Below are 22,161 nucleotides of genomic sequence, written 5' to 3'. Positions count from 1 at the left end.
TGGCTCATCCCACTGAAATTTTTTTTATTCCTTGCCTTGCAACCAACCTTGGGCTCAGTGGATTTAGAGTACTTATTCCTCAAGAGAGAAATGCTTGTACTAGGAGACACAATCAAAGATCCATTAAATTGGAAGTGAGAATATATCTATTATCCCTTGCTCCTGTAACAAATTATCACAAATTTAGTGTCTTAAAATAACACAAATTTATTATTTTATAGTTCTGTAGGTTTGATGTTCAACATAGATCTCATGGGGCTAAAATTAATATACCAATAGGGATGCATTTCTTACAAATGCTCTAAGGAAGAATAATTGTTTCTTAACTGTTATAATTTCCAGAGGCTACATGCATTCCTTCACTCATGGTTCCTTTTGTCCATCTTTTTTTGTTTGTTTTGTTTTGTTTTGTTTTGAGACAGAGTCTCACTCTGTTGCCCAGGCTGGAATGCAGTGGCGTGATCTCGGCTCACCGCAACCTCCGCCTTCCAGGTTCAAGTGATTCTCCTGCCTCAGACTCCCAAGCAGCTGGGATTATAGGTGTCTGCCACCATGCTCGGCTAATTTTTATACTTTCAGTAGAGACGGGGTTTCGCCATGTTGGTCAGGCTGTTCTTGAACTCCTGACCTCAGGCTATCTGCCCGCCTCAGCCTCCCAAAGTGATAGGATTACAGGCGTGAGCCACCATGACCGGCCCCTTTTGTCCATTTTCAAGGTCAGCAATGCTGCATCTCTCTAGCCACACTTTCATAGTCACATTTCCCTCTGTCTCTCCTTTCTGCCTCCTTCTTTCACTTTCAAGGACCATTGTGATAACATTGGACTCACTTAGATTATCCAGGATAATCTCACTATCATAAAGTCAGATTATTATCCACTTTAATTCCATTTACAACCTCTCCTGTGTAACCTAACATATGTAACGATTCTGGAGATTAGGATATGGACATCTTTGGGGGAGACATTATTCTGCCAACCACAGTGTACCTTGACTATTTGAGGCTCCTCCTGCTGCTAAGCAGAAACTAAGGTCACTTAGTTAGAAGTGGTGATTAATCCTTTTAGTCAAGAAGAAATTGCACAATAGACTCAAGGATTACTATTTCTGAGACCCAGAGGATTCACTAGGTTAGCTTGTGGTCTTCCATGCTCAATAGATAATGGAGAGCTACAGGAACTAATAAATACAGGACCACTAAGGACTTAGATCTTCTGTGAATAAAAGTTTTAATTATTCCGCCAGATTGAAGATCCAACCAGTCAACATGCTAGTAGAGAGTACAAGAAAGACAGAAGGGATTGTGGAAGCAAAGAGCTATTTATTGACTTAATCCTTGAGACAAACTACATTAAGAGTGGACAATAGCAGCTATGTTTTATGTAAATTGATCATTTATTCCCCTCCCCCTTTTTTCTTCTAGTATATCTGAAGGGCGCAGGTGGCCCTATTATATTAATTTAAGTAAAAGGTGAGATTAAAACTTGTGATATCATTCTGTGATGATATAACTGTGTTTTCTCCTTGTTAGATAAGAATTGTGGCTGATGGACAAGAGGAGTAGATATTTTCCATTTGTCTTTGATAGACACCTTTCTCCAACCTACTTTGTGCTCTGAGAGGTAACATCTATGAACTGCCTCATCTGGGCACCCCTGATGTTTGAGTTCAGACAGTGAGAGGCACCAGCAGGAGATAAGAGGACAGGAGGAAAGATAGGACAGAATATTTACTCCCTAATTCTTCTCCAGCAAGTTTGTGACCGTGACTACATTTCTCTGGCTATCATCACAGATTTCAATGAAACTGCATAAACTCTCTACCACAGCGCCTATTATTACATGTTCTAATAACTGTTTCCTCCCCTTGCTCATTCAGGTTCAAGGATGGGAACAGCTTTCAGCTGTTGCTAGTCCCTTTGCATTTTGGCATCCCTTATGATTTTCCTAATCCTACCTACCCCTGTAATGAGATAGTATCTTCATTTAACTCTTTCTGGCTACTCTTTTACTATACCATCTGTTTCCTGCCTGAGTGAGACATATGACAAATGCCTATTTTAATGATGTAAGCCAACCCACATAGACCTATCTTTTGATCTATTTTATCTTTCTCTCATTCTTTTTCTTATTAGTAACCTTTCTTCTGTTCCAGCTCCTGTTCCTGCCCCTGTTCTCCTTCAGCTATCTTCGCATAACACAATAGAAATCACAGGCCACTTTTTTTTTACTTTGTAAAATACAAATATAAAAGAAAAGTAAAGGATTCTTCTTCATATATAAAATGCAGAATGCAGTGATTAAGATAAGGGTTGGGAATTATTTACATTACTGCCTGAATCTTCATTTTCCTCGTTTTACTATAATTAAGCAAGGTTTCTGGAACTCTAGTGCTGGTCAGGAAGGAATAAGTCTACTACAGCCTATCTCTCCCATTGATTACAACTGAAACCTCTGGACAAAATACAAAAAGGAACTAACTAGCTGAGGACTCTGAAAAGTTAATAATAACAGGCATATTGAGGAGGGAAGTCAATGCCTGAAGACTGATTTATAATAGGGCAAATTTTCTGGGCTTTTCCTCCTCTTTTATTTCAGCTTTAACCCAACGAGAGTCCCAATGCAGTCTCATATGCAGTGGAGCAGGGGCAGCAAAAACACAGAGAGAAATCCTGTCTTTCTGTCCAGAAGATTAGAGACGGAGGTCCTTGTAAACTAGAGTGTACAGGGTGAAGTGCCATTTTACTTTATTTTTGCACTGTCCCAAAGGCAACTACCCAGTGGTGGTGATAGCTACACAGGCACCTAAAATCCTGGGAGAGAGCCCATCTTTCTGACCAGAGAAAGATGGCTTCTTTGGTCTGAAGAATGCAGAAAGGATTCCTGTATTTTTTTTTTCTCTCTCTCTCTTTTCTCTCACTTTGTCCCAAACAGATCTGATTCTGACAGAATGGTGGGAGCAGCATAGGTGGCTGAGCCTCTGAGAGAAATCCCATCCTTCTAAACAGAGGACTGGGAAAATACGTCCTGGTATCCAGAGATTATGTGGGACATTCCAAAGAGGAATAGTCAGCAAAAGGTATTTCCTACTCTGCTTTGAAACGACACAAGTCTTAGGCTCATCTCCAAGCTATGGAGGTATAACACACTACAAAAAGTAGCATAGCTAGAGCTTTAATAACCGAACTGACATTGAAACTATCCCCAAAAGACCAAACTTGTAATCTAAATACAACATGACGGATCATCTGTGACATAATGCAACATTCTCTAAAGAATTTTAAGAACACCTAGAGTCTTAAAACACAATATTCAAAATGTCTAGGGAGTAATTCAAAGCTATTCAGCATTAAATAAAACATAATATGTGATTAACTCTAAAGGGAAAGAACAGTCAACAGATGTCAACCTCAAGAAGATCAGACAAGATCTTTAGATCAACTACAATATTCATGTTCTGTAAGAAAAAGGTAAATACTTTAAATGGATGGAAAGATAGACGTCCTCAGTGAGAAATAGTATTGTAAACACTATGTTTTAAAAAGCAAAATGGAAAGATTAGAACTAAAAATAAGTTATCGAAAAAACAATAGAAAAATAAAATTAAAATTTGCTGTCTCTACTAAGTAACAGAATAGACACAACAGAGAAAAAGTTAGTGGGCCTGAAGATAGATCAATAGAAATTATCCAGTCTGAATAAATAGAAAAAAATTAATGGAAAGAGAAACTCAGGAATTTGTGGGACAATAATGAATGATGCTTTATATTGTATCATCAAAGTTCTAAAAAGAGAAGAAAACGTGCAGAAAAATTATTTGTAAAATAACCATAACTACATCAATTTTAGAATATTTTCATTATCCAAAAAAGAAGGTAAGTACCCTTTAACAGTCACTCTTCATTTCTCCCAATCCCCTCAGCATTATGCAACTACTAACTCTCTGTCTCTATAGATTTGGCTGTTCCAGACATTTCGCATAAATTGAATGGTCCAATGTGTTGTCTTGAGTGACTGATTTTCACTCAGCATAATGTTTTCAAGGTTCATCCATGTGGTACCATATATCAGTACTTCATTTTTTGGTACCAAACTAATATTCCATTGTATAGATATACCACATTTTATATATCTGTTCAGTAGCTGATAGCCATTTGTGTTGTTTCCACTTTTTGGCTATTATGAATAATGCTGCTATGAATACTTATGTACAAGTGATTGGTGTTGCTATATGTTTTCATTTCTCTTGAGTATACACCTAATTGTAGAATTACTGTGTCATATGGTTATTCAGTATTTAATATTTGAGTAACTGTCAAACTGTTTTCCAAAGAAGCTGTACATTTCCAAACAAAAGCATTTCTCCACATCCTTGCTAATACTTGTTATCTGTATTTTTATTATAGCTATCTTAGTGTGATGAAGTGGTATCTCGTTGTGGTGGTCATTTGATTTTTGACAAAGGCAATTCAATTTAAAAAATAGTGGAGCCGGACGTAGTGGCTCATGCCTGTAATCCCAGCAGTTTGGGAGGCTGAGGTGGGTGGATCACCTGAGGTCAAGAGTTCAAGACCAGCCTGGCCAACATGGTGAAACCCCGTCTCTACTAAAAATAAAATTTAAAAAAACCTGGGTTTTGTGGTGCATACCTGTAATCCCAGCTACTTTGGAGGCTGAGGCAGAAGAATCGCTTGAACCCAGGAGATGGAGGTTGCAGTGATCCTAGATCGCACTATTGCACTCCAGCCTGAGCGACAGAGCGAGACCTCGTCTCAAAAGAAAAAAAAATAACACATATATTTGCACACAAACATATACACAAATGTATACCCATATATACACATCATAGGATTACCTTTAGAATTAAATTAACAAATTTATCTAAAGCATTTAGCACAATCTCTGCTAATGCATGCTGAACAAATGGTAGTTTTAATTATTGTATATATCTTGCTGAAAATAACTACAACAAGCTAGAAAAGAGACAAATAATAAAAGGATTGAGAACTCAGAGCTAGAAAATGGAATTAAAAACAGATGTGCACAAGTTACTTGGATATGTTAACCATTTGGGGAGTAGTTGCAATGTCATGTCTGTGTCAGGAACTCATTAAAACATAACAAAAGGCGACAAGCCTCCTTTCTTTCTCAGCAGAAATCTGCGGAAAAGCCAGAAAACAAAGTGCACTTAAGATTGTGTAAAGTTAAGGGATCACTATCAGTCAGATCATCTCAAAATGCCCAGGAGAATCACTAAGATTTATAAGTATAAACTGATGCAATTTCCCTCATTCTGTACAGGCAGTCCTGACTACAATTGATAAGATCAATTTTAATGAAAAATCTTTCAACTATCCAGGACAAGTTAGTGTTAAACCATTCCTTTTCACTGTGAGAGAAAAAAATAGAATCATTCTACACAACTGACCTCATTTTTTTTCTGCATATGTTATCAATCCCAGTCATCATTGTTGCTTTCACAGATCCTCATGAAAACTTGTATTTTTATATTTATATCATTTACATTATTTGTTAATCTGTCTCCCTTATATTTGACTCAAGGATAGAAACTTTTTCATTCATATCTGCTTGATCACATAACACAATGCCTAGCAAATAACAATGAATATTCATAAAATAATGAGTTATAAGCTGGGTGTGGTGGTATTTGCCTGTAGTACCAGCCATTCAGGAGTCCGAGGCAGAAGAGTAGCTTCAGCCCAGAGTTCAAGGCTGCAGTGAGCTATGATCATGCCACTGCACTCCAGGCTGAACAACAGATTAAGACACTGTCCCTCAAAAAAAGAAAAAGAATGAATTATGGAGTCTGCTTTATATACATAAAGCAATTTCCATCTTTGATAATAATAGTTGTTCAATATAAATATTAAGTACTGATTATGAACCAGATACTCTTCTAATATTTGACATAACATTAACTCATTAAATACTTACAACTTTCACTGTGAGACTAATACTATTATCTCTTCTTTCCAAATAAAAGGTATCAGCAAATGTTTAAACAAGTGGCCATTTAATTTTACTTGTTCATAGAGAGCTAGAGCAAAAAGAGTTTGCAATTATTATTTTTTCTTTCCTTTGGTATGTTCCAGCTGCTATGACAGGATACCATAGACCAGGTGGCTTAAACAATATTTTTTTCTCACAGTTCTGGAGGCTGGAAGTCCAAAATTACGGTACTGACAGATTTGATATCTGACAAGGGCCTGTTTCCTAGTTCATAGATGGCCATCTTCTTGCTGTGTCTTCACATGACAGAAAGAAAAAGAGAGCTCTCTGGGGAGTCTCTTTTATAGGAGAACTAGTGCCTTTCATGAGGACTCTACCCCCATGATCTAATTTCCCCCCCAAAGGCCCCACCTCCTAATGATGTCCCATTGGGGGTTAGGATCTCAATATATAAATTTTGAGGGACACAAACATTTACTCATTTAGTCCATAACAATAAATATCCTTGAAGAAAAACATGCATTATGGACTTAATATTTTTCCTTTGATACCAGTTCTATTACTCAATTTCTCTCTATTCTGTCACTAGAGGCACTAGCAGAGCTACAGACCTAAAGCAGACATCCTTTCATCAGGAACCATTTATTTAAGATGTGTTGACAGGACACCAATTTTACTATGGGGGCATAGTAAATAGATTGGTTTTCAGATTTTTTTCAGAGTTCAGATATGTGTTTAAATGAGATTTTAGAAACAAGTTATTTTCTTGAAAGAGTCCAAATAATCTATAGAAGTATGAGAACCATTTACATGCTTAGTTCCATACACGTCATACAGAAGAGAATCAGCCTCTTTTTTCTCAACATAGGGACTTTTAAAGCTGTAGTGTTGCTTCTGGTACACTTCTCTCACAACAGCATTCCCTCCTCTTGTATCATCTTTTGTTCTTTAATTGGTGCAATAGCTGTTGTACTTCCTGCATTCAAATATCATCCCAATATGCAAACACTGTATAAGGATGTTTTATACTTAACTATTGAAAGCTTTCGTTGTTCTCATATCTCAAAGATATACCTCATCTGTATATCTTTGTGTCTTTTACACTTTCTCTTTGTAATGCATAATCCATCTAATGCCAGAAATCTACTGACTGCTAACAGAGAAGAAATTTATGATCTGCTGAGATTTGGGGGTTGTTTGTTACTACAACATGAGGCTATCCAATCTGGACTAGTATAGCACTTACCTACAGAAGAAGATAATTATAAATGAGTCGGGAAAAATGACAGAATTATTCTAAGGAAATTATCTTCTGATCTGCTCTAATATCAGTTCTGATCAATTCTTCCAAGCAAATGATTTTCTGAGTGTCTATTAAATCTAATAAAGCATTTAAGAAAATGACATAAAGTCAGAGATTTGCTTTAACATATGTCAGGAAATAAGTTGACACAGATGAAATAAGTGTGCCAAAATCTTGATAATTGTTAAATCCAGGTGATGGCTATTCCTTCTACTTTTAAATATATTTGAAAATTTTTATAAAACAAAATTGAAGATGAATACTCAAAAAGACATGACTGAAATATAATTGATATAAAAAGTTGTAATATGTTTATTTTAATTGGTATGAAATAATACTTATGATGATGAAAAAAACTGTACTAAAATAAGATTTGCCGAGGTTATTTCACAACTGTATGAAACATATACTACAAGGCACATATAATCCCTTTGTCTTTTACTGACCTAAATAAAATACACTTCAATATGATTTATCAGTTGATTTTATAATTATTAACTTGGCATAGTGATACTGTTAATGAGTAGCTATTCTGGTGACTGGAAAGATTTCTTTAAATAAATGTATTGATATTGTATCATAGTCAAAACAGCCCAGGCCTTGGAATAAGAAAGACTAGAATGGCCAACAAATATTTATTATGACTTCATTTGGAATCCACTGAAGAGATGGCTATGAACAAGACTAAGTACATGACCTTAAAATATTAACATTCCAATGGTTTGCGTCTCGTAATTTGCCACTAAAAAATTCTGTAACCTAGGGGAAATAGTTTAATTTCACTGGGGCTCAATTTCTTATCTAAACAATGAGGTTAATCCTGGTTACTTTATAGAATGGTAGAAATTAAATGTGTTATAGTATGAAGCACATAACATAGAGCCTGGAACACACCAAAACTATTTTTACTTCGTAATTTACAGATAATTTCTTTACGAGTTTTGTTAGCATAAGGAAACATTTTGAATCTTACTACTTGTTGCTGAATTAACAAAATGAAATTTCTGGTCCAGCAAGTTGAGAAGATACGTTTTTTTAGACACTGCCCAAGTTTATGAGACTTTGCATAAAGTCAATAAGTAGTTGCTATTTCTTAATTTTTTTAATTAAAAGTTCTAAGTGCAGGCATAGGAAACATCAGAAAATTAAAATTTATCTCCATGCTCAGCCACTTATGTCTTGTTTCTGAGCAAGTAATTAGTAAAGTTTTTTGTGACATTATTTAGAGTGACAGGTAAGCTTTAACTCAATTACCATGTTATCTAGGCTACTTATGGTGTATCCTCAGGGGAAAGTTCTCTATTGAAAAGTTATATGAATGCTTTGTTTTCATTTGTTTGAAATTCTTGAGGAATTTACTTGGTGTTTGGATATCCATAATTGCCTTTCTTTAACCACTAGTTTCTGGTGGCAGTTTCAAAATAATCATTTCACATAAATGTTTCACATAAACAGTGCCCAAAATAGGAATGAACAGTACAATAATAATTAACCAAAGATTTCTTCAAATATTGTCAAACATATGAATAGTTGGATGTATCCAAATGACTCATTAAGGCTTTTAGACCTAGTTTCATTTAATTCATTTCAATTAAATCTTAATTTTAAGTAGTTCTAAGATTTTCCTAGATTGCCACCAAAAAATGGTATTATATTTTGCTTGTCAAACTGATACAGGAGGGAGGCAGGAAGTGCTGGGTAGAGAAGGGTGGGTCCCTGGCAAGGGCTCCACCCCCGGGCCTGTGCCCACAGACCTAGGTGAGGACAAGCAGTTCAGTTTCCCTGCCCAAATGTTGCATTTCCCAAGGCCACCTTGGCCCGCCACACCCCTACTCCGTGCCTATAAAAACCCCCGAGACCCTAGTGAGCCCACACACGAGCGGCTGGACGTTAAGAGGAACACATGGGCGGAAGAAGACACAAGTGGCTGGAAGAAGACACAAGTGGCTGGACGTCAAGAGGACACGGAGGGGAGCATGCCTGCAGAAGAGCACACCAACAGAAGCCGGCAGGCCAACAAGCCATCCACTGGAGGAACAACACAGAGTTTGGCCAGGTAGGTCAAAGGAGAGCTCAGGCTGCTCAGCAGCCCAACTCCAGCGGAAAATCATCTCCCTTCTGGCTCCTGCATCTGCTGAGAGCTACTTCCACACAATAAAACCTTGCATTCATTCTCTAAGCCCACTTGAGATCCGATTCTTCCAGTGCACCAAGGCAAGAACCCCAGAATACAGAAAGCACTCTGTCCTTGAGATAAGGCAGGGGTCTAATTGAGCTGACTAACACAAGCCGCCTACAGACAGCCAAACTAAAAGAGCACCCTGTAACACATGCCCTCTGGGGCTTCAGCTGTGTTTACACTGTGTTCACCCCTAGACACTGCCGTGGGGTTGAAGCCCCACAGCCTCCCCATCTGCCTGCTCCCTCTAGGGGTTTTGAGCAGCAAGGCACCAAAGAAGCAAGCCACACCCTCATTACATGCCCTGTGGGGGGAATAAGGGAATATTTCCCGTTTCAAAACCAAGGCAATCTTCTATTTTTTATAAAATAATACTTAGATGTTGTTGCTAAATATATTAACTGGGTTGAAACCTGAGTTGCATCTTTATCATTTTCTATAAACATAGTAGAACCAGGTGGATAATTATTTAATTCTATTATACATTAAGTATAAAATTAAGAAAAAATGTATCCTTCAAACCCTGACCATTAACTTGAGAAACAGAGTTTCAGAAATACTGGTACATTAGCAGAAAAATTAATTTTAGATACTCATTGTAGCATTGCTAATAATTATGAAAAAGTTGAAACAATATAAGTATCTATCAATAGGTAAGGGGATAAATAAACTATAACCTATCCATATTATAAAATATAGAAGCCAAAAAATAAAATAAAATACAGAAGCCTCTTTTTTTCCCAAAGCCTATGTGTATATATGTATTTTTTGTGTTTGCATTTTTAAATGTTATTGAGATATAATTAATTGATATATAGAAAATAATACTGATATGATGTATCCATTTTGATGGGTTTGGACACATACGTATTTTTATCACTAACAAGGAACGGAACATATCCAAACACCTCCAAAATTTCTTTTGGTTATTCTGTGGCTTTGTTTTTGTCTGTTTGCTTGTGCTAAGAGCACTTAACATAAGATCTATCCTCTTAACATTTTGAAGTGCACAGTACTTCATTGTTAAGTAACGGTACTACCTTGTACAGTAAGTCTTTCAGAACTTATTCATGTCATGTAACTGTAACTTTATACCCCTTGAGCAACAATTCCTTATTTGCCCCTTCCCCCGTCCCCTAGCAGCCACCATTCTGTCCTCTGCTTCTATGCATTTGACTGTTTTAGATACATCATGTAAGTGGAATCATACTGACACAGGATGAGAGCAGGCAAGTGCTGGGTAGAGACGGGTGGGGTCCCTGGCAAGGGCTCCACCCTGGGACCTGCACCCATGGACCTAAGTGAGAAAAGGAACTCCTGTTTTCACGCCCCAATGTTTCATTTTCCAAGACTGCTCTGGCCTTCCATGCCCCCAATCCTGTGCCCATATAAACCCAAGATCTTAGCGGGTACACACACAGCAGCTGAATGTGGAGACTAGCAGACCAGCCGACCAGCGAGGAAGGAATGACGCAGCAGAGAGACGAGAACGGACATCTGGAGGCCAGTGGGAGTAACTAGGGGCAGTCGGAGAGCAGTCCAGTGGCTGGGACGCTGGACCCCAGGAGAAGACCACCTTCGCACTCCAACCCCTTCTCTGGCTCCCCATCCATCTCACTGAGATCCACCTCCACTACTCAATAAAACTTTGCACTCATCCTTTGAGCCTGGGTGTGATCCTATTTTGGGGCACTGGGCAAGGGCTCCAGATACAGAAGGGTGTCACACTCGCCCTTGCGATAAGGCAGAGGGTCCATTAAGCTGATTAATACACAAGCCATCTGCGGATGGCAAATCTGAAAGAGCTTTGTAACACGTGCCCACTTGGACTTCTGGAGTCTCAGACATCCACCCCTAGAAGCTGCCTTGGGGCTGGGGCGGAGCCTCTAGAAGCCACCTTGGGCTGGGGCGGAGCCCAGAAGCACACAGCACCTGCCCATCTGCATGTTCCCCCTAGGGGGTTTGAGCTGTGGTGACCAGGCAGGCCAGCCACACCCTTGTTGCATGCCCTGTGATGGTAATCGGGGAACTCCCCCGTTTCAATACAATATTTATCCTTTTGTGACTGGCTTATTTCATTTAGCTTATTGTCCTCTAGGTCCACCCATATTGTGGCAAGCAGAGTGATTTTCTTCTTCTTTATGGTTGAATAATATTTCATTGCATATGTATACCACACTCTGTTTATCCATTCATCTGTTGTGTCCGTATCTTGGCTGTTACGAACAATGCTACAGTGAACATGGGGGATGCGGGTATTTCTTTGAGATATTAATTTCAATTATATTTTATATATACCAAGGAGTGGGATTACTGAATCATATGTGGGTTGTATTTTTTGAGGAACATCCATGCTATTTTCTGTAGTGGCTGCAACATTCGACATTCTCACCAACAGTAAACAAGTGTTTCTTTTTCCCCATACCCTTGCCAACCAATAGATGTTATCTCTTATCTCTGCTAACAGCCATCCTAAAAGGTGTGAGGTGATAGTTCATTGTGGTTTTGATCTGCATTCTCCTGTTCATTAGGGATGTTAGGCATCTTTTCATATAGGTGGTGGACATTTCGATGTCTTCTTTGGAAAAATGTCATCTACTTTTAACCAACTTTATACTAATGAAAATTTGTTGTAAATCAAATAACAGCTTTGTTGTTTTTCACCTTTGGATTTCACAACAAATAGAATTTTTTTTTTTTTTTTTGAGATGGAGTCTCACTCTGTCACCCATGCTGGAGTGTGGTGGCATGATCTCAGCTCACTGCAACCTCCCAGGCCGGAGTGCAGTGGCGTGATCTCGGCTCACTGTAACTCCACCTGGCGGTTTCAAGAGCTTCTCCTGCCTCAGCTTCCCAAGTAGCTGGGACTACAGGTGCGCACCTGTCATGGAACTTCTCATCTTTCATAATTATGTGAGATAATTCCCCTAATAAATCCTCTCACATCTATCTATATGTGTATATCCTATTGCTTCCATGTCTCTGGAGAACCTTGATTAATACAATAGTTAACTAACAATAACATGAAAATAAGATGACTCTATTAGACAGAAAACTAATTTTTCTAAAGGAAATGCTACTTTTTGGAAAATAATACTATGTCTTATTTTTGTGACAACAATCACATAAAAGATTGATAGTACACATACTAAATGTCCCTCAAAACACTTTCAGTCATAGCATTAAACAATATATATAGTTACTGAACAAAATAAGATTCAAAGTAAAAACATCTTCATATAAAGTATTCAGTTACATTTCTGGAAAAAAAAAATTTGAAAAGCAGTTCATTGTGGATAATTTTGTCTTCTAAAATTTACTGTTTACTATTTTGAGCACTATGTTTTCTGCTCTACTGTGGATTATATCATTTAATCTCATAGCACTCTTGTAAAATAAATTCTACTTCATCAATTCTGTTTTATAAATTAAAAAAAGACTACATTATAGAAGGCAATTTGGTAGTACCTATTGAAAGTTTTAAGCAATATTTATCCTTTAGCCCATAAATTCTACTTCTGGCATTTTGTTTTATAAATACACATACCCATACATGAAATGAAGCATGTAGGGAGTTACTCATTGCAGCTTTGTTTATAATAGCAAATGTTTAGAAACAGTCCAAGTGCCCATCAAGAGAAAAATGGCAAAATACACCATAAATTTATTGCAAATATCTAATGCTATTTAACAAGCATAGTGACTTGAAACAATAACAATCTTTTTTTTTTTTCTTTTTTTTTTTTGAGACAGAGTCTCGCTCTGTCACCCAGGCTGGAGTGCAGTGGCACCATCTCGGCTCACTGCAAGCTCTGCCTCCCAGGTTCACACCATTCTCCTGCCTCAGCCTCCCGCATAGCTGGGACTACAGGTGCCCACCACCACACCTGGCTAATTTTTTGTATTTTTGGTAGAGACGAGGTTTCACCATGTTAGCCAGGATGGTCTCAATCTCCTGACCTCATGATCCACCAGCGTCACCCTCCCTTTTTTTTTTTTTTTTTCAATGAATCCACCATTTAGGTAGGTCTTAGAAAGAACAGGTCATTGTTGCTGGATGCAACACCATCTGAAGTTACTCAACTAGGACCTGGAGTAGCCGCTTTCAATTTGACTCATTCAAACACCTGGCAAGTAGGTGCTGCCTGGCAGTTAGAGGCTGAGGTTAAGGCTCTGGGCCACGGACCAAGGTTCCTCTGCACCTTGAGTGCTTGGGCTTCTTTAAAATGTGTTAGCTGGGCTCAAGAGCAATCATCTTGCAAAAAACAGAAGGAAACTAAAACTCTCTGTGTGACCTAACCTCCAAAGTCTATATCACTTCCACCTGAGTCAGAAATCCTCACATATACAATCTGTCACATTTTTCTGAGATATATTAAGTAAAAAAAATGAGACTTCTAGATCTGCAAGTTTGGCTAGATAGCTTTAGTATAAAGCAGAAAGAAAAAAGAAGCATTTGCAGGATTAGACAAGATGAACGAATAGGAACAGCTCCAGTCTACAGCTCCCAGTGTAAGCGATGCAGAAGACGGGTGATTTCTGCATTTCCAACTGAGGTACCGGGTTCATCTCACTGGGGCTTGTTGGACAGTGGGTACAGGACAGCGGGTGCAGCCCACGGTCCGTGAACCAAAGCAGGGCAAGGCATTGCCTCACCCAAGAAGCTCAAGGGGTCAGGAAATTCCCTTTCCTAGCCAAGGGAAGCTATGACAGACGGTACCTGGAAAATCAGGACACTCCCACCCTAATACTGCACTTTTCCAACAGTCTTAGCAAACAGCACACCAGGAGATTATATCCCATGCCTGGCTTGAAGGGTCCCATGCCCATGGAGCCTTGCTCATTGCTAGCACAGCAGTCTGATATTGAACTGGAAGGCAGCAACAAGGCTGGGGGAAGGGTGCCCCCCATTGCTGAGGCTTGAGTAGGTAAACAAAGTGGTCTGGAAGCTCGAACTGGGTGGAGCCCACCACAGCTCCAAGAGGCCTGCCTGCCTCTGTAGACTCCACCTCTGGGGGCAGGGCATAGCTGAACAAATGGCAGCGGAAACTTCTGCAGACTTAAAGGTCCCTGTCTGACAGTTTTGAAAAGAGTAGTGGTTCTCCCAGCATGGAAGTTGAGATCTGAGAATGGACAGACTGCATCTTCAAGTGGGTCCCTGAAACCTGAGTAGCCTAACTGGGAGGCACCCCCCGGTAGAGGCTGACTGACACCTCATACGGCTGGGTGCCCCTCTGAGACGAGCTTACAGAGGAACGATTAGGCAGCAACATTTGCCGGTCTGCATATTTGCTGTTCTGCAGCCTCTGCTGGTGATACCAAGGCAAACAGGGTCTGGAGTGGACCTCTAGCAAACTCCAACAGACCTGAAGCTGAGGGTCCTGTTAGAAGGAAAACTAACAAACAGAAAAGACATCCACACCAAAACCCTATCTGTACATCAGCATCATCAAAGACCAAAGGTAGATAAAACCACAAAGATGAGGAGAAACCAGAGCAGTAAAGCTGAAAATCCTAAAAGTCAGAGCGCCTCTTCTCCTCCAAAGGAATGCAGCTCCTCACCAGCAACGGAACACAGCTGGATGGAGAATGACTTTGATGAGCTAAGAGAAGGCTTCAGAAGATCAGAAATAACAAACTTCTCCAAGCTAAAGGAGGATGTTCGAACCCATCACAAAGAAGCTAAAAACCTTGAAAAAAGATTGGATGAATGGCTAACTAGAATAAACAGCGTAGATAAGAACTTAAATGAGCTGATAGAGCTGAAAACCATGGCACGAGAACTACATGACGCATGCACAAGCTTCAGTAGCCGATTTGATCAACTGGAAGAAAGGGTATCAGTGACTGAAGATCAAGTGAATGAAAAGAAGTGAGAAGAGAAGATTAGAGAGAAAAGAGTAAAAAGAAATGAACAAAGCCTCCAAGAAATACAGGACTATGTGAAAAGACCAAATCTATGTCTAATTGGTGTACCTGAAAGAGATGGGGAGAATGGAACCAAGTTGGAAAACACTCTACAGGATATTATCCAGGAGAAACTCCCCAACCTAGCAAGGCAAGCCAACAATTCAAATTCAGGAAATACAGAGAATACCACGAAGATACTTCACAAGAAGAGCAACTCCAAGACACATAATTGTCAGATTCACCAAAGTTGAAATGAAGGAAAAAAATGTTAAGGGCAGCCAGAGAGAAAGGTCGGGTTACCCACAAAAGGAATCCCATCAGACTAACAGCAGATCTCTTGGCAGAAATTCTACAAGCCAGAAGAGAGTGGGGGTCAATATTCAACATTCTTAAAGAAAAGAACTTTCAACCCAGAATTTCATATCCAGCCAAACTAAGCTTCATAAATGAAGGAGAAATAAAATCCTTTACAGACAAGCAAATGCTGAGAGATTTTGTCACCACCAGGCCTCCGTTACAAGAGCTCCTGAAGGAAGCACTAAACATGGAAAGGAACAACCGGTACCAGCCACTGCAAAAACATGCCAAATTGTAAAGACCATCAAGGCTAGGAAGAAACTGCATCAACTAACGAGCAAAATATCCAGCTAACATCATAATGACAGGATCATATTCACACATAACAATACAAACCTTAAATGTAAATGGGCTAAATGCTCCAAATAAAAGACACAGACTAGCAAATTGGATAAAGAGTCAAGAACCATCAGTGTGCTGTATTCAGGAGACCCATCTCACGTGCAGAGACACACATAGGCTCAAAATAAAGGGATGGAGGAAGATCTACCAAGCAAATGCAAAACAAAAAAAAGCAGGGGTTGCAATCTTAGTCTCTGATAAAACAGACTTTAAGCCAACAAAGATCAAAAGAGACAAAGAAGGCCATTATATACTGGTAAAGGGATCAATTCAACAAGAAGAGCTAACTATCCTAAATATATATGCACCCAATACAGGAGCACCCAGATTCATAAAGCAAGTCCTTAGAGACCTACAAAGAGACTTAGACTCCCACACAATAATAATAGGAGATTTTAACATCCCACTGTCAACATTAGACAGATCCAGGAGACAGAAAGTTAACAAGGATATCCAGGAATTGAACTCAACTCTGCACCAAGCAGACCTAATAGACATCTACAGAACTCTCCACCCCAAATCAACAGAATATACATTCTTCTCAGCCAGCATCACATAGCACTTATTCCAAAATTGACCAGATAGTTGGAAGTAAAGCACTCCTCAGCAAATGTAAAAGAACAGAAATTATAACAAACTCTCTCTTAGACCACAGTGCAATCAGACTAGAACTCAGGATTAAGAAACTCACTCAAAACTGCTCAACTGCATGGAAACTGAACAACCTGCTCCTGAATGACTACTGGGTACATAATGAAATGAAGGCAGAAATAAATATGTTCTTTGAAACCAATGAGAACCAAAACACAACATACCAGAATCTCTGGGACACATTTAAAGCAGTGTGTAGAGGGAAATCTATAGCATTAAGTGCCCACAAGAGAAAGCAGCAAAGATCTAAAATTGACACCCTAACATCACAATTAAAAGAACTAGAGAAGCAAGAGCAAACACATTCAAAGGCTAGCAGAAGGCAAGAAATAAGTAAGATCAGAGCAGAACTGAAGGAGATAGAGGCACAAAAATCCCTTCAAAAAAATCAATGAATCCAGGAGCTGGTTTTTTGAAAGGATCAACAAAACAGATAGACTGCCAGCAAGACTAATAAAGAAGAAAAGAGAGAAGAATCAAATAGATGCAATAAAAAATGATAAAGGAGGATATCACCACTGATCCCACAGAAATACAAACTACCATCAGAGAATACTATAAACACCTCTACGCAAATCAACTAGAAAATCTGGAAGAAATGGATAAATTCCTCAACACATATACCCTCCCAAGACTAAACCAGGAAGAAGTTGAATGCCTGAATACACCAATAACGGGCTCTGAAATTGAGGCAATAATTAATAGCCTACCAACCAAAAAAAGTCCAGGGCCAGATGGATTCACAGCTGAATTCTACCAGAGGTACAAGGAGGAGCCCGTACCATTCCTTCTGAAACTATTCCAATCAATAGAAAAAGAGGGAATCCTCCCTAACTCATTTTATGAAGCCAGCATCATCCTGATACCAAAGCCTGGCAGAGACACAACAAAAAAAGAGAATTTTAGACCAATATCCCTGATGAACAGAGATGCAAAAATCCTCAATAAAATACTGGCAAACTGAATCCAGCAGCACATCAAAAAGCTTATCCACCATGATCAAGTGGGCTTCATCTCTGGGATGCAAGGCTGGTTCAACATATGCAAATCAATAAACATAATCCAGCATATAAACAGAATCAAAGACAAAAACCACATAATTATCTCAACAGATGCAGAAAAGGCCTTTGACAAAATTCAACAGCCTTCATGCTAAAAATTCTCAATAAAGTAGGTATTGATGGAAAATATCTCAAAATAATTAGAGCTATTTATGACAAATCCAGAGCCAATATCATACTGAATGGGCAAAAACTGGAAGCATTCCCTTTGAAAACTGGCACAAGACAGGGATGCCCTCTCTCACCACTCCTATTCAACAAAGAGTTGGAAGTTCTGGCCAGGGCAATCAGGCAGGAAAAAGAAATAAAGGGTATTCAATTAGGAAAAGAGGAAGTCAAATTGTCCCTGTTTCCAGATGACATGATTGTATATCTAGAAAACCCAATCCTCTCAGCCCAAAATCTCCTTAAGCTTTGATAAGCAACTTCGGCAAAGTCTCAGGATACAAAATCAACGTGCAAAAGTCACAAGCATTCCAATACACCAATAACAGAGAAACAGAGAGCCAAATCATGAGCGAATTCTCATTCACAATTGCTTCAAAGAGAATAAAATACCTAGGAATCCAACTTACAAGGGATGTGAAGGACCTCTTCAAGGAGAATTACAAACCACTACTCAATGAAATAAAAGAGGACACAAACAAATGGAAGAACATTCCATGATCATGGATAGGAAGAATCAATATCGTGAAAATGGCCATACTGCCCAAGGTAATTTATGGATTCAATGCCATCCCCATCAAGCTACCAATGACTTTCTTCAAAGAATTGGAAAAAACTACTTTAAAGTTCATATGGAACCAAAAAAGAGCCTGCATTGCCAAGACAATCCTAAGCCAAAAGAATAAAGCTGGAGGCATCAGGCTACCCATACTACAAGGCTACAGTAACCAAAACATCATGGTACTGGTACTGAAACAGAGATATAGACCAATGGAACAGAACAGAGCCCTCAAAAATAATACCACACATCTACCACCATCTGATCTTTGACAAACCTGACAAAAACAAGAAATGGGGAAAGGATTCCCTATTTAATAAATGGTGCTGGGAAAAGTGGCTAGCCATATGTAGAAAGCTGAAACTGTATCCCTTCCTTACACCTTACACAAAAATTAATTCAAGATGGATTAAAGACTTAAATATCAGACCTAAAACCATAAAAACTCTAGAAGAAAACCTAGGCAATACCATTCAGGACATAGGCATGAGCAAGGACCTCATGTCTAAAACAACAAAAGCAATGGGAAAAAAACCAAAATTGAGAAATGGGATCCAATTAAACTAAAGAGCTTCTGTCATCAGAAATTCTACCATCAGAGTGAACAGGCAACCTACAGAATGGGAGAAAATTTTTACAATCTACCCATCTGACAAAGGGCTAATATCCAGAATCTACAAAGAACTTAAACAAATTTACAAGAAAAAATCAAGCAATCCCATCAACAAGTGGGCGAAGGATATGAACAGATACTTCTCAAAAGAAGACATTTATGCAGCCAACAGACACACGAAAAAATGCTCATCATCACTGGCCATCAGACAATGCAAATCAAAACCACAATGAGATACCATCTCACACCAGTTAGAATAGCGATCATTAAAAAGTCAGGAAAAAACAGGTGCTGGAGAGGATGTGGCGAAATAGGAACACTTTTACCCTGTTGGTGGGATTGTAAACTAGTTCAACCATTGTGGAAGACAGTGTGGCAATTCCTGAAGATCTAGAACTAGAAATACCATTTGACCCAGCCATCCCATTAGTGGGTATATACCCAAAGGACTATAAATCATGCTGCTATAAAGACACATGCACACATATGTTTATTGCAGCACTATTCACAATAGCAAAGACTTGGAACCAACCCAAATGTCCATCAGTGATAGACTGGATTAAGAAAATGTGGCACATATACACCATGGAATACTATGCAGCCATAAAAAAAGGATGATTTCATGTCCTTTGCAGAGACATGGATGAAGCTGGAAACCATCATTCTGAGCAAACTATCGCAAGGACAGAAAACCAAACACTGCGTGTTCTCACTCATAGGTGGGAACTGAACAATGAGAACACTTGGACACAGGGTGGGAAACATCACACACTGTGGCCTGTCATAGGGTGGAGGGAGCAGGGAGGGATAGCATTAGGAGATATACCTAATGTAAATGACGAGTTGATGGATGCAGCACACCAACATGGCACATATACACATATGCAACAAACCTGCACGTTGTGCACATGTACCCTAGAACTTAAAGTATAATTTAAAAAAAGAAAAAAGAAGCATTTGCATTAAGAAGTCCAAAATATTACATAAATGTTTCTTTTTTTTTTTTTTTTTTTTTTGAGACGGAGTCTCGCTCTGTTGCCCAGGCTGGAGGGCAGTGGCGCCATCTCGGCTCACTGCAAACTCCACCTCCCTGGCTCACCCCATCCTCCTGCCTCAGCCTCCTGAGTAGCTGGGATTACAGGCGCCTGCCACCACGCCTGGCTAATTTTTTGTATTTTTGGTAGAGACGGGGTGTCACCATGTTAGCCAGGAAGGTCTCGATCTCCTGACCTCGTGATCCACCTGCCTCAGCCTCTCAAAGTGCTGGGATTACAGGTGTGAGCCACCGTGCCCTGCCAATTATTTGTGTTTTAAGTGAAATGGGAAGTAGTAATTGGGGGTAATGGTAAAAGCAAGATTTTTCATTTTATATATTTTCATATTGTTTTGATTCTTGAATTGTATGGCATATTCAAAACTTCAAGTGTGTGTGTGTGTGCGTGTGTGTGTGTGTGTGTGTGTGTGTGTCCCAATAATAAATAATCCCGATAATAAATAATCTACCTACTATCACCCAGGTAGTAGGTCACAGAGTAGGGAATTAAAGCCTGGTAGATCTAACTTTGAAGGCTTCAGTCTTAGCCACATTGTCATCCTGCCTCCTGATCTAGGATCAAACTGTCTCCCTATATCAAGGCAGCTGTACTGCATTATGACTTCTTGATGACATGGTGGACTAGGTCCCCCCTTTCCCACAAGAAATGACCCTTAGTGCTCGGGACATTACTGGATGCTATACATCGGCCTGGTGCAGGTTCTTCTTCAAATTGAATATAACAGATTCCTTTGATAATGTGATTTTTTAAATTTATCTTATTAGTTTTAAAAGAGAAAAATGAAACTAAGAAGTACTTTCATGTTTCCAGAGTTTTCAATAGTCATATAAGATTTTCTCCTTAGATCATATGTAAAAAAATGAGCAATGTCTACTTTACATATCTCATCTTGGTTGTCTAAAATCCCATAATCCACAACAGTTTGTTGTCTGCGTTATTTACTTTTCAGAGAGAGCAAAAACAAATCATCTTAATATATTTAGAAACATCAAAAGTAAAAAGCAATCTTAAACAAATTGATTACCATAAATGCTTAGAATGTTAGGTAGGTATTTTCTCCCAAACTTCTATTTCCACCAAATCTCACCTACTGGTGTTCCTGTGTTACGGAAAAAACATGGAAGAGAATGACTTATATTCTATTTGGGATAGATCACAGCACCACCGTGGCCTTGTGATCTTAGAAAGTGACAGGAACCATGGCAGCAAATAGGATTAAAATTAAGGTAAAATTAACTAGCACCTTCATTCTGGCAGCTCTGCTCTCTTGGGGGCTCTTTGAACGATGATGAGCTTGCTAAAACATATTTGTGCCATAGAAAGGCCTAGTAAGTTTATTTGTACTTTGATGCATTGTGTCAGGACACATATGATAGTCTGTGTTGAATTTTTGGAGGTGAGAAAGGGAGCCACTGATGAAGGCTTGGGTTTGTCTTAATTTCACCACTGAGAATGACAACACACACCTACAATGCTTCTTTTACCAAGCTGATGTGAGGCTCAAAAGCACTTTGTAACCTGAATACAATAAGTCTTTGTAATTATTACCTTAAGGAAAACGAGTCAAGCAGTAAATGACTCCATGGAGTTATTTGGTTTGAATCAGAACTTTGACATAGCATGAATGAAGCAAAATGATGCATTTTTTTTTTACAAATGTAAGAGAAAATTCAATTTCCATGGTGATTGCATCTTAGATTAACCCTTTCTTGCTTTAGAATCTACTACAGAGTCAAATAAGAGAGAGATGTTGATGATGCAATGATATAAAGCATGTATACATGGGCTTTGTCATTATCGTTATCATTGTTTTCTCCAAATGGTCAATTGTTGGGACACTGAAAACAAAACAAAAATAAAATAGAGAAGTACCTGTGTTCTGTTTTGTTAAATTATTTAATTGCCTCATTTACGTGGGGTCAGCGCTTTTCTGCATGTCTCCCTTAGATGAGATACTTAGACTAGAGAAGGAGCCATCATTGTGGGTAAATAGCTCTT

This window comes from Pongo abelii, chromosome 5 (assembly GCF_028885655.2).
Source record: "Pongo abelii isolate AG06213 chromosome 5, NHGRI_mPonAbe1-v2.0_pri, whole genome shotgun sequence".
In the NCBI taxonomy this organism is placed as follows: Eukaryota; Metazoa; Chordata; class Mammalia; order Primates; family Hominidae; genus Pongo; species Pongo abelii.
The sequence above is the reverse complement of the archived record's forward strand: the minus strand, read 5'-3'. Positions refer to the sequence as shown.